An 11,699-nucleotide genomic window follows, 5' to 3' on the forward strand; every position below is an offset into this window, starting at 1 on the left:
GTACAAAAATAATGTCTTGAAGTGTACCCTTATAACCAACATTTTACTGCACAAACATACAAAATTAACTGATACAAGTATGTTTATACAGCTAATTGGTCTTTTCGTTCTCTTGCTGTGACATGTGATTTTAACATGCATTGTGTGTATCGCTGTCAACTCGAAGTCTGGCAGTTCAGATTCGTCAAAGTTGCATTATGTAATCCAGTGGGAAGACATTTTACAATTCAGAGGTGTTATTAGAACTAAATTGGATAGGTGTTTTTTTATATATGGCAACACTGAATGTCAATACACAGCCTGTTGAATTAGCAGCAACACGCTTCGTAGCCATTAGACAACAAACATTATAATAACACGTCATTTTATAAACTCCATGTGCTTTTTTAACAATATAAATAGGCTATCCCACAATTCTCACTTCGGCAAAGGTTAAACAGTCGGGACAATTCGGCCTGTTACATTTTCAGAAACCGAAAGTAGTCGACATTTTCTGAATGAAAAAAAAAGGCAGAGTTACTTCCCTTCTGTTATTTTGACAAAAGAGGATCGATTTTTTTTTATGCTTACGAAAATGTAATTTAACAGGAGAAACTGTCTCCCGCACAGGTGAAAGGATATTTGTTCAAATACCGGGAGACTCCCGCGGAATCCGGGAGGGTTGACAGGTCTGGCACCCTGGCATCCTTGATCTCCATATGTTGGAAATGTCACGAGTATCATGTCACATGATGTCTAAATAGCTGATGTCTGCTAAATCTGCTTTTGAAAATAAGCTGTTAGTTATTCAATTAAAGGAATAACTTTGAATAATCAAACCTGTTTTTATGATATTTTGTAAATGTGTAGGGCAGAAGTAGGTACCACTCATAGATGTCATTAACCAGGGAATGATTAGATTGGCATTGATGTAGGACTATTTCGACCACTGTATACTCAACAACAACAAAAATATACACATTAGAGAAATGTATTTCTACATATTGTTGTACCTATTCACTCTAGAACATTTCTCATTGCTTATGTCCTGTTACAACATGTATTGCATGTGTCTGCTTTGTGTGAATGCTGTTAGTGATGTTATGAGATCACAGGCAGGACAAATACCTGATTTATACATGTTGCAAATGTTTTCCTGCAGAAATGGATCCAATTCTTTATTTGATTGCTCACACAGGTCCAACACATGTTTAAAGAAACTATAAAGGTGTTTCGCCAATAAAATATTCACTTGCTTAGGAATATGAATATCTTTATAGCCAATATCGATTTTTGTTAAAAAGGATTTTGTAAATATGAATTTATTATTTCTTCCAACAGTCAAATGGAATTTGAAATAATTTGGCCAAAAATCATTCGAAATGTATATATTTGTATAATGCTTTACATTTAAAACATGTTTCAGAAAGATAGTGTTTTAAAAAGCAGGAAAAACAGAATGTGTATTTATTTTGGTAGGAGAAACAAACATAAGTTTTGCTAGTGTTGCAACCTCAGAATAGTTCCTTTAAAAACCAACAAATAATGTTCATAACATTTCTTTTGACCATGACATCTTTGACACCAGATGACCATTAGAAAGCAATTTGAATGCTTCATGCAGGTATCGGTGACATTGCCAGACACTTTGATTTCACAAGATCAACTGTACACAGACTTGTCAACTGAATTAATTACGATTTGAATAGTGTAAAAAATTGGCAGATTTGAGGTGTACACCATTCCTGTTATAAGAGGTATACCATGTTGATAGTAGCTTCAAGTATGGTTCATTTTCAATTGTAGCCCATAAATAATAATTCCTGTTACTATATTTTGTGTTGATAGTAGATATTGTTTTAAAGAAAATCATAATGCTTGTGATGACTATTTCAAAGATAGAAGTGTGTCGTTGCGTGTTGCTTATATCATTGTGTGTTTCTGCATCCTTTAATGTAAAGCTGAAATCTGTATAGAGAAATAAAATAAAATAAAGGTTGAATTGTTTTTGTTATATTTTAGTTATATCGATGAGCTCTAGTCTGGTTTGATTTTGGACAAAATTATGTCACCAACTCTTAAATTTGAGTACTCTGTCAAAGGCTGCATTATATAACAAAAAAGGAATTAATTAGGGTTAACCTGAGGTATGTGCAGTTGAAAGACGACCACTTTAGGACCACATGCACTAAGGAACCAATCCATTAACAGGGAAGGAAAGACATATTTGTTTAATGACACCACAACCCATTTTAAACTGGATATTTGATTATTTTGACACTTGATCAAGAGAGGAAACGGGCTATTGTTAACAAAAAGTAGCACGGAATCTTTCATATACAATGTACTCGTGTTTGCTTTGAGGGCTTATTTACTTATGCCCATTGTTCCTCCTGGGGCACAGGCAGTTGATAACTGTTCTCCAGAGTCTTCTGTCCTAAGCTTTTTGTTTCCAGCTGTCTCCAGGTATAATCTGTCTTTTTGGTGTCCGTCTGGAGGTCCCTTTGCCATGTGTTCTTCGGGCAGCCTCTTTTTTTTCTTCTTCTTCTTCTTTTTTTCTCTTACCTTGTGGGTTCCATGTCCGAGCATGCCTGGGGATAGCTGAGGGTGTGGCCAATCCATCCCCATCTTATTTCATTTTTGGCAATCAGTTGGTGAGTTCTCTGTCACAAGTCAATGTTGCTGATGGTGTCTGGTCAGCAGATCTGGACGATTCTTCTTAGACAGTTGTTGATAAATGTCTGTACTTTCTTGACGGTTGTATTGGTTGTCCTCCATGTCTCTGCACCATACAGTTGTATGGACTTCACGTTGGAGTTAAACAGGTGTATGTTCATGTGTAATGACACCACTTTGGAGCTCCAGATGTTTTTGAGCTGTATTAATGCTCCTCGCGTCTCCTCTAACATCCATGTCTGTGCCACTCGGCCAATCAATAATGCTACCCAGGTATGTGAAGGTCTCTACCTCCTTAAGTGCATTCCCTTGCAGTGTGACTGGATCAGTGCTGGCTGTATTAACCTTGTGATGAGATGGCTACCAGTTGAGTGATCTTCTCCTGCATCTGCTGGTGGCTATGGGACAACAGTGCTAGATCATCAGCAAAGTTAAATCCCTCTAGTTGCGTCCATAGTGTCCACTGGATTCTTTGTGTTGTGAATGTCTTCATTATCCAGTTGATGGCCAGGAGAAAGCGGAACGGGAACAGCAAGCAGTCTTGTCTAATGCCAGTCTTCACTTCGAAATGGTCTGTTGTCTGTCCTCCATGGATTACTCTGCAGCCTGTTCCTTCGTAAATGTTCTTAATCAGGTTGACCAGTTTGGTTGATATGCCATAATGGCGTAGTAATTTCCACACAGCTATGCTTCCACATAGTCTATGCTGTCAAATGCCTTTCATAGTCAACGAAGCTGGTGTAGAGCAAGGAGTTCCACTCCAAGGATTGCTCTACTATGATGCGCAGTGTTGTGATCTGATCCATGCATGATCTGTTCAGACAGAACCCAGCTTGTTGATCTCTCAGCAGTGGGTTGACTGCCTCTTTCATTTTTTCCCCCAATGATTCTGTTGAATACTTTTCGTGGCACTGATAGAAGTGTGACTCCTCTATAGGTGGAACAGTTGCTTAGGTCTCCTTTATTGGGAAGTTTTATGAGGTATCCCTCTCTCAAGTCTGCTGGTACCTCTTCCTTTTCCCAGATCTTTTTAAATGGAGGGTACAGTAGTTCCACAGAGGTGTTGATGTCTGCCTTGAGTGCTTCTTCTGGAATCTTATATTGTCCTTCTTGAGCTGCTTTACGATCCTCTTGATTTCTTCCTTGGTAGGTTTGTCAAAACTGATGGATAGGTCCATTTGTGTTTGGTGTATGTCGGGGGGACGGGGGGGGGGGGGGGAGAGTCCTGTGCAGCATGTCTGTTAAGTAGTTCTTCAAAATGTTCAGCCCATCTGTTGAGCTGTTGCTCAGTTCCGTAATGATATTTCCTTCCTTGTCTTTAACTGGTCGTTCTGGCTTGCTGTACTTGCCTAACAGTTTTCTGGTGGTGTCGTACAGCTGTCTCACACTCCCGCTGCCTACAGCTTGCTATGTCTTTTCTGCCAGGCTGTCAATGTAGTTGTGCTTGTCAGTTTTTACGCTCTTCTTTACTTCCCTGATGGCTTCTGTATACTCTCCCTGTGCCTTTGCCTTCGATGCTGCTCTTGTTCGACTGTTGTTTACTGCTGACTTCTACTTCCACACTTGAATCATGTGCAAGGTTTCTGCTATGATCCAATCTTTCTGTTGCTGCTTCTTCAGGCCAACCACTTCTTAGCAAGTTGGTGTCAGTGCCTCTTTGGTGTTTTGCTACTAGATGTTCAGGTCGGATTCTTTGTCATGCAGCTCTTGTAGCACTTAGTCTTTGTTAGCAAGGTTCAGCTTTTATTTTTCTCTTGTCTGTGGATCTTTTAGGAGTCCAGTATTATACTTTCATCTCTTTGTTGTCTTTATCCAGGGTTTTTTTCAGCTTAAGTTTCAGCCTCGCAACCAGCATTGTGGGGTCTTGGTTGGCATCATTGAACGGATTCAGGAGTTGAACACATTTTAGAGAAACATAAATAATGTTGTTAAAATGTCATTTTAACCCAAGAGTCTGGGGTCGTATTCATAATTGTCATGGTGATAAGATGAAACACTATTATTCAACAACTGTTAAAAGGGCGTTTTCATTGTGCAATTAGTTGCACCGACTTGTTTCATGCAGTCGAATCATACTGTGAGAACACCTAAATCGCAACTATTTTAGTTTATACGTTTGATTTTTGTATGATCGATAAATCACATCGCAATGAGAGTACCAATTAAGCTATATATACGTGTACATATATATGCACTCGGTATATATTCCCTATACTCAAATAAATTCAAATTTTCAACATACTGCGCTTTAGCATATGTAGTTGAATACAAATGTTTATAGCATAATGTACAGTAATTAACTTTCACCAACCTACATTGCAAATAATCTTGAAATTGCTTTGTGGTAACATTCAGGAATCTAAGGGGGTTTCCTATTAAATATGTGTTCGTAGGCATTGGCGTAGCCAGGGTGGAGCACTGGGTCCATGGTCCTCGTCAGTCCCCCCCCCCCCCCCCACACACACACACACACACACATACTGTGGGTGCAGGGGCTACCTTGGGATTTTCAGGTTGTACGCAGACTTTCGGCGATGGAATGAAACGCTATTGGCATAGAGCATACACGCATTTGCATCATATATTTTAATTTTAAAAAATATTTGTAATCTCAGGTGGTACGCAGCTGCTGTCTGCGTATATGGAAGCTAGGCACCTGGGGTGGCCCCTCAATATAAAACCCTCGCTACACACCCCAACTCGTCAACGGTCCTGATAAACAATCAAACAAACAACCTAAACACCTAAACACTTACCTCTATTGATATACATTGCATATCCACTCAACACTTGTAGAAAACATTACAACAGAACAGCACAGTAGCCTAGTTAGCTGTCACCATTATAGTGAGGTCTGTTAGCAATATCCACTCAACACTTCTAGAAAACTTTACAACAGAACAGCACAGTAGCCTAGTTAGCTGTCACCATTATAGTGAGGTTTGTTAGCAATATTTTGGGGACAGGCTGAACAAAAGTGCTTTTTTTTTTCTTTTTTTTTTTCTTTTTCACCAAAGACTCGAATCAGTGTGTAGATTTAAAAAAAAAAAAAAAAAAAAAAAAAAAAAAAAAAAAACCCTGACCAATGGGTGGCTGTTTTAACGTCATATTTAAAATTGGCCCCCAATAGAAATTGTTTCACAAATGTTTAGCATTTTATTAATTCTTATAAAGTTATTTTTAAATTGGGTCGGTCCTTATGACAAAGTAAAAGTATATAGTACATTTGATATGAATGGTCTTTGTGACGAGTGGGCATGTCATACTGATCTATATGTCACTAGTTTTTTTAGGGTAACGTGTTTTCGAAAACTGTATTATCCATTCAATATTTCCATAATTTATGTACACATTCTATGTATTTTTTAGTTATATATTTAAATGTAATCTACAGCATATAGCTATTGGAAGTGTGGATAATATCCTTACATTAATATCGTTGTTGTCATACAAATAAAACTATTATTCAAAGCTACAGAAAATATATGAATTATGTATGTTGAGGATTCCCCAGCAGATTGTAATTATTTTATCAATTTTCAGACTTTTATACTATTAATCAACTTTATTATACAATGTATGCAACTTATATGTGGGTGGGTTTTTGTTTTGTTTTTTTAAATCAAAATAATTCTGGTCTTCTGCCATTGGTTCTTAAGATGATAAACACGGTATAGACGAAACATGGTATAGATTTTGTGAAGAATGTTACAGACTATTTGAATTCTAGCGCGATTCCTGTTTTGGCACGCAATTATCCACTCTTTGCCATATCCCAGAGTGTACTGTGGAAGGGGCTATTGACCCACACTGAAGACAAATTTACCATTATGTTGTTGGTCTTCGTCTGAAAAAGTGGTCATGTAATACTTACGGTAATATCTTGAGCGAGTCACAATAAACTGAAGCAATAATTTTAGTCCTATATGAGGGGCATGTCTGGTCCATGTTACACGCAACATGAACCAAACATACCCACCAAGTGACAATTTTGTGCTAGAAATGTGCATGTGTCTTCTGAAGATAGAAATAAAGATTCCTTCAATAGTGCTTTTGTACTGGGATATAGTGTTACAAAGTGTGACCTCAACACTTATCCTCAATGTTTTGGACAAATCTGATATTTCACCTTACAGCACCTTGGCTAATGCCCAAAGCACAATTAAAGGAGGTTTTTTCTTTGCTTTTGATCACTACAATTACTGTAGGTGGTTGCCTGCACCTCTAAGAGTCACTGCTGTGTATTATGTATTCTATAAAGCAAGAGTTTCACAATGGCCGAGTTATTCAGGAAACATTTCACCAATTTAATCGAATGGCAAATAAGAAAATTCATGACCCTCGTCCCCCATCCCCTAAAAATGAAGACGGAAAGTGGAATAATAAGTTAACTGAAAATCCATCGCAAATAGTGGATCACGTTTGCATGAATTTGTAACCAGATCCAATCCAGGAGATAAACTAAAAGCATCACTAGAAAGGTATTTCATTCCAGGTCTTCCAGCAATATATTTCTACATTTCAACTAAGTAGTTATCACGTGCTACATGTGCTATTAGGATAAACCAGCTCTGAGAAACGGAGTACATAATAATTATCGTTCCATGACAACTAGTTGTTTTCCAACCTCTGGAAGATTCCTGTTGAAAAAAATATTTACCGACTTTAAGCCCATGGGGCTTAATTTCGGCAAAATGTCCTGTTTTTAAGCTGATGGGCTTCATTTCGCGTGGGCTTAAGTGCAGGAAATCCTGGTATCAATGGGAAATCTTACTATTCAGTCAAAATTTAAAAGTCATTACACCTTGAAAGTTTCGCATAGGGCCTATTATACAAATGTCCTTAGGCCTATATTACTGGAATGTCCAACAAAAATTATTAGTCACCGGACCAAATTTTAATCCACTGTCCATAAAGTAAATAAGTGTATGAATCACATTTCTTTTCTTTTTTTTACGTGTCTAGTCTTCTTCTTCTGCGTTCAAGCTATAGTTGATAATGCTTTAGATTTGAGTCCGGTTGTGGTGATCCATGGGGACAACACCGCTTCGATATATCCATCTGTTTCATGATCATAGAGCTTGGTGCATACAAACATTTCCTTTCAGTTTCCACGCTAATGCTTATGCATAGCTTCTGTACTCTGACTTCAGTGGACTTGGTTTGAATTTGGAGTTTTTCTTCTCCTAGGAGAGTTTCCTTACTAGGATTCTGAGCCTCTTCAGCCCAGTTTTCATTTTGAGTTTGCTTCTCCTAGACAGTTGTCTTTCTTGACTCGCATCCTCCATCTGTCCGGTCCATATTAGTCTAGTCTCTACCCTTTGACCAGTCCAGCTTGGGTGACCCTACCAGGAGCTGATGCTTCAGCTGGCATAGCTCTCCGAGTCATTGAGACATGCAAGCTACCTCACCACGTCAAGGAATGGACCATGAGATAGGCGTGTCTAGTCAAATCATTCATGCTTTATATCCATTAACCATATGAAATTTAACCTTTTTCATAATGCAACAAAGAGAAAATTAGTTATATTGCTTAAAATGAAATCCAACAGACACACGTGTAGGTTTAGATATCCTTGGTTTTAAAACGGAGTTTTAAATACATTTAAAATCATGTACATTGAAATAAAAGAATAAAAAAGGTATTATTGGCATTTATCCGCATTTTTCTCGATGAATTATGCTTGAAGAACGCAGAAAATTGTATCTTGCCCTCACCCACTAAAATGATCCAAAACGCGTTACCAAGGGAGTCAAAGCAGTTCAGTTAAAATTTTAAATAGGCTACAAACTGAAATGTCTACAGTTCATTTTTATTTCATTTGAGCAGTTTTGGTATATGACTGTGATGTTTATATAGTCAGTGTCACTGTAGGCCTACACATGTATATGTACTGACATTATACATCGTGAAAGATTGATTGTAGAATGCGGGACATTTTTTTATTTGGAGCGGAACTCTCTTTTCCACGGGGGGGGGGGGCGACCACGAGGTTTATATGTATTATTTAACCATTTAGAACAGACCATCAGCATTAACTGTCTTACTTTCAACAGCATGGAATGGAATGGAAACTAGATTTAACGTGCCCCTATCCACAAGGGTTCAGGCACGCCCACTTCGGATTTAGCCTCTGACATCGCCAGTGACCAACTCCGAAGCAGGAGGGTTCGACAGCATTCACTCGTTATATATCACCCTCATATATGTATTCTTCTCCATTATAATACTGTTAAGTGAGATGTTGTTTCGTGGATTCTGTCAACATCGGCGAGTGTTTACGATTTGACATTGTTATTATAACAAAGTAGATTTAGCATAATTTTAATGGGATTCCGTCATAACCGTCCAAATGTCCGTCTAGCTCTCGAACGGCAGAGCACTCGGGCTACTAATTTAGATACTTGCTCAGTTTGTTGAGCCTAGACTAATGTAATAAACAATATTTAAGGGTCACAGCAGGCTTGCGACCCTTAATTGTTTTCCAAAGGATGGGTCGCAGAACCACTGTGACACCCCCTTAGATCCGCGCCTGCGTACAGTGGTTTGACGTAAATGCACGTGTCGTTTTGCGGTGCTGTGACCCGTGTGTTCTGTGTCGGCAAACATCTCTTTGAACACGATCCACGTTATTATGGTAAACACTTTAAATTATTACTATTTTCCCTTCCTACCCATATTATTTGTTTTATACGCTAAATGTATAATATTGTATCACGGATGTTATCTGTGTTATACTCCAATTTAGTTTGACCTATATAAACGGGATTTTCCAATCATTTTGCTTAGCTTTGTTTTTCCTTCTGTTTGCACCTGTTATGATAGTATGCCATATGTTTTACCTGTTTACGTCTTCGGAATTAGCTCTTATAATTATATGATATGAATTAAATAGTTAGGACGATGATAAAATAATTTAAATGTCGCAAATTCGGTGGTAATACAACTTGTTGGTATTAAAATTAAAGGTGCATAGTCATAATTACGAGTGCCATATTTCATTTAAATGTTTTTTGTTGTGGTTATTTGTGACAGATAAATGCATTTTATCTTCCCTAAGATTCTACACGTGATTTAAATAATAATAATAATAATAATAATAATAATAAAAGCCATAAAAGCCATAAAATAATAACTCCTGGCATCCTAAGTGCCTACCTGTGTTTTTAATCTCAAGAAAATTATTAATAGTTTCATAATTATAAAGAGGACTCATTTAAAATTGCATGGTTTTGGGTGCTTTTTGACAGTGTTCACACCAATACAAACCACACTCAAGTAGGAGTTGACAGATATGACATATATATTTATGAACACTTTATTCATTAAACCTTACAAATAACCTTATTTGAATAAAGGTTTAGGTTAGCTATTCCATTTTTCACAACATCAGTTTGTTTGAAAATTAACCAACTGGTCACACCTCACTTTTATCATGACTAAAACCTAGTACATGAATACCGAGCCTCACTACAACCAAACAGATTGCATTCCTGGTCAAGAACCAAATGTAATTTTTAAAAATAACTCCTTGGCTATCACTAAGCTTAAGAATGTACTTCATATTACAAATACTTAGCCTTCAAACATGGATCTATGCAAAAACAACACGCAAACTCTTTTGCAACAGGGTACACAAGGGAGCGAACTGTATATTGCTACCAATAGGTTAGTCGTTGCCATCAGATATGTTTGAGTGCAACACGAATTAGCAAGGCAAACAATTTTTTTTTTTAAATAAATGTTAATTTTTAAGGTGTGTGGTGTTTCTATGACCTGATATAAACATACTTGAAGCATTTTTTTTTTTTTTTAAATAGTTGAATACTTTACAAATTTTACAAAAAACATGTAATTTTCTGTACCTAAAACCAATTCTACTTTTATTCCATCATATGTAATAAGCAGTTTGCTTACAAATTCAGTGTGTATTGTTTACCAGTGATTTAAAATCAAAGAATGGACCTTTAAATTAATGGTAAAGCAAGAAAAAGGCCACAACTAAACATATTTGATAATTTGTTATTTAATTATACATTTTTCAATAAATATATTTCATTTAAACTATGCATTTTAAATTCGAAACATTAAATATGCCATTTTAATAATTTAATTAAAACTTTTAATGTCATAAGCAATGGAAATAAATTTGTATCATTTTTCATTTCATTTCAACTTATTTCCGTGCTTATATCCAATTAAGGTTCAAGCATGCTGTCCTGGGCACACACCATATCTATCTGAACTGTCTGTCCAGGACAGTGGGTTAGTTGTTTGTTGTTTAGTGGTTAGTAAGAATGAAGAGGGTGTAGTGGTCTTACACTTAACCATTGCGCCCTTAAGAACTTGCTCTGAGTTGGAGCCAGTACTGGGCTGTGAACCCTGTACTGGGCTGTGAACCCTGTACCTACCAGCCTGTAATTTGATGGCTTAACCACTGCACCACCAAGGCCGGTAATTTATAGATTGCATAGTACCAAAGAAGAGAGTATCGTGTCAAAGTTCGACATGCACCGTCAAATATTTACGGAGTAAAAGCAGCCGTGGGTGTGATTGGTAGTAATATGTGACATTGATTATTTGTGCAAATACTATTATCCATTGACAATAAATAAATACACTTTTATTTGTTATACAGTTGTTATGCAGTATATACCAGAGGTTGAAACTAATGCGGGGTACCCCCAAAAATGGAACTGCAATTTTCAGCAAAAATGACGGTTGCTATTAAAAACATAAATTAAATCTCTTAAATGATATGTGACCCCCCATTTTCTTGCAGCTAGATTAGATGTGAGGTGCCACACTTTCTATTGCTGTACTTCCTGGGTGTGTTGAAACGCTGCTTATATCAGTTATATTAGTAAACGTTAACATTATCGGCAATAGGAATTGATTTGGTCTAATGGAACCTGTATCGATATGTAATGGTGCAAGAGTTCAGTCAAGGGACATAACCATCATTGCATCTCTTGTCAGTAAATTTTGTATTTTGTAATTATTTTTTAAAAACTTCTTGTTTTTATAAAAAATGTTATTAAAA

The sequence above is a fragment of the Gigantopelta aegis genome, chromosome 6 (genome assembly GCF_016097555.1).
Source record: "Gigantopelta aegis isolate Gae_Host chromosome 6, Gae_host_genome, whole genome shotgun sequence".
NCBI lineage: Eukaryota > Metazoa > Mollusca > Gastropoda > Neomphalida > Peltospiridae > Gigantopelta > Gigantopelta aegis.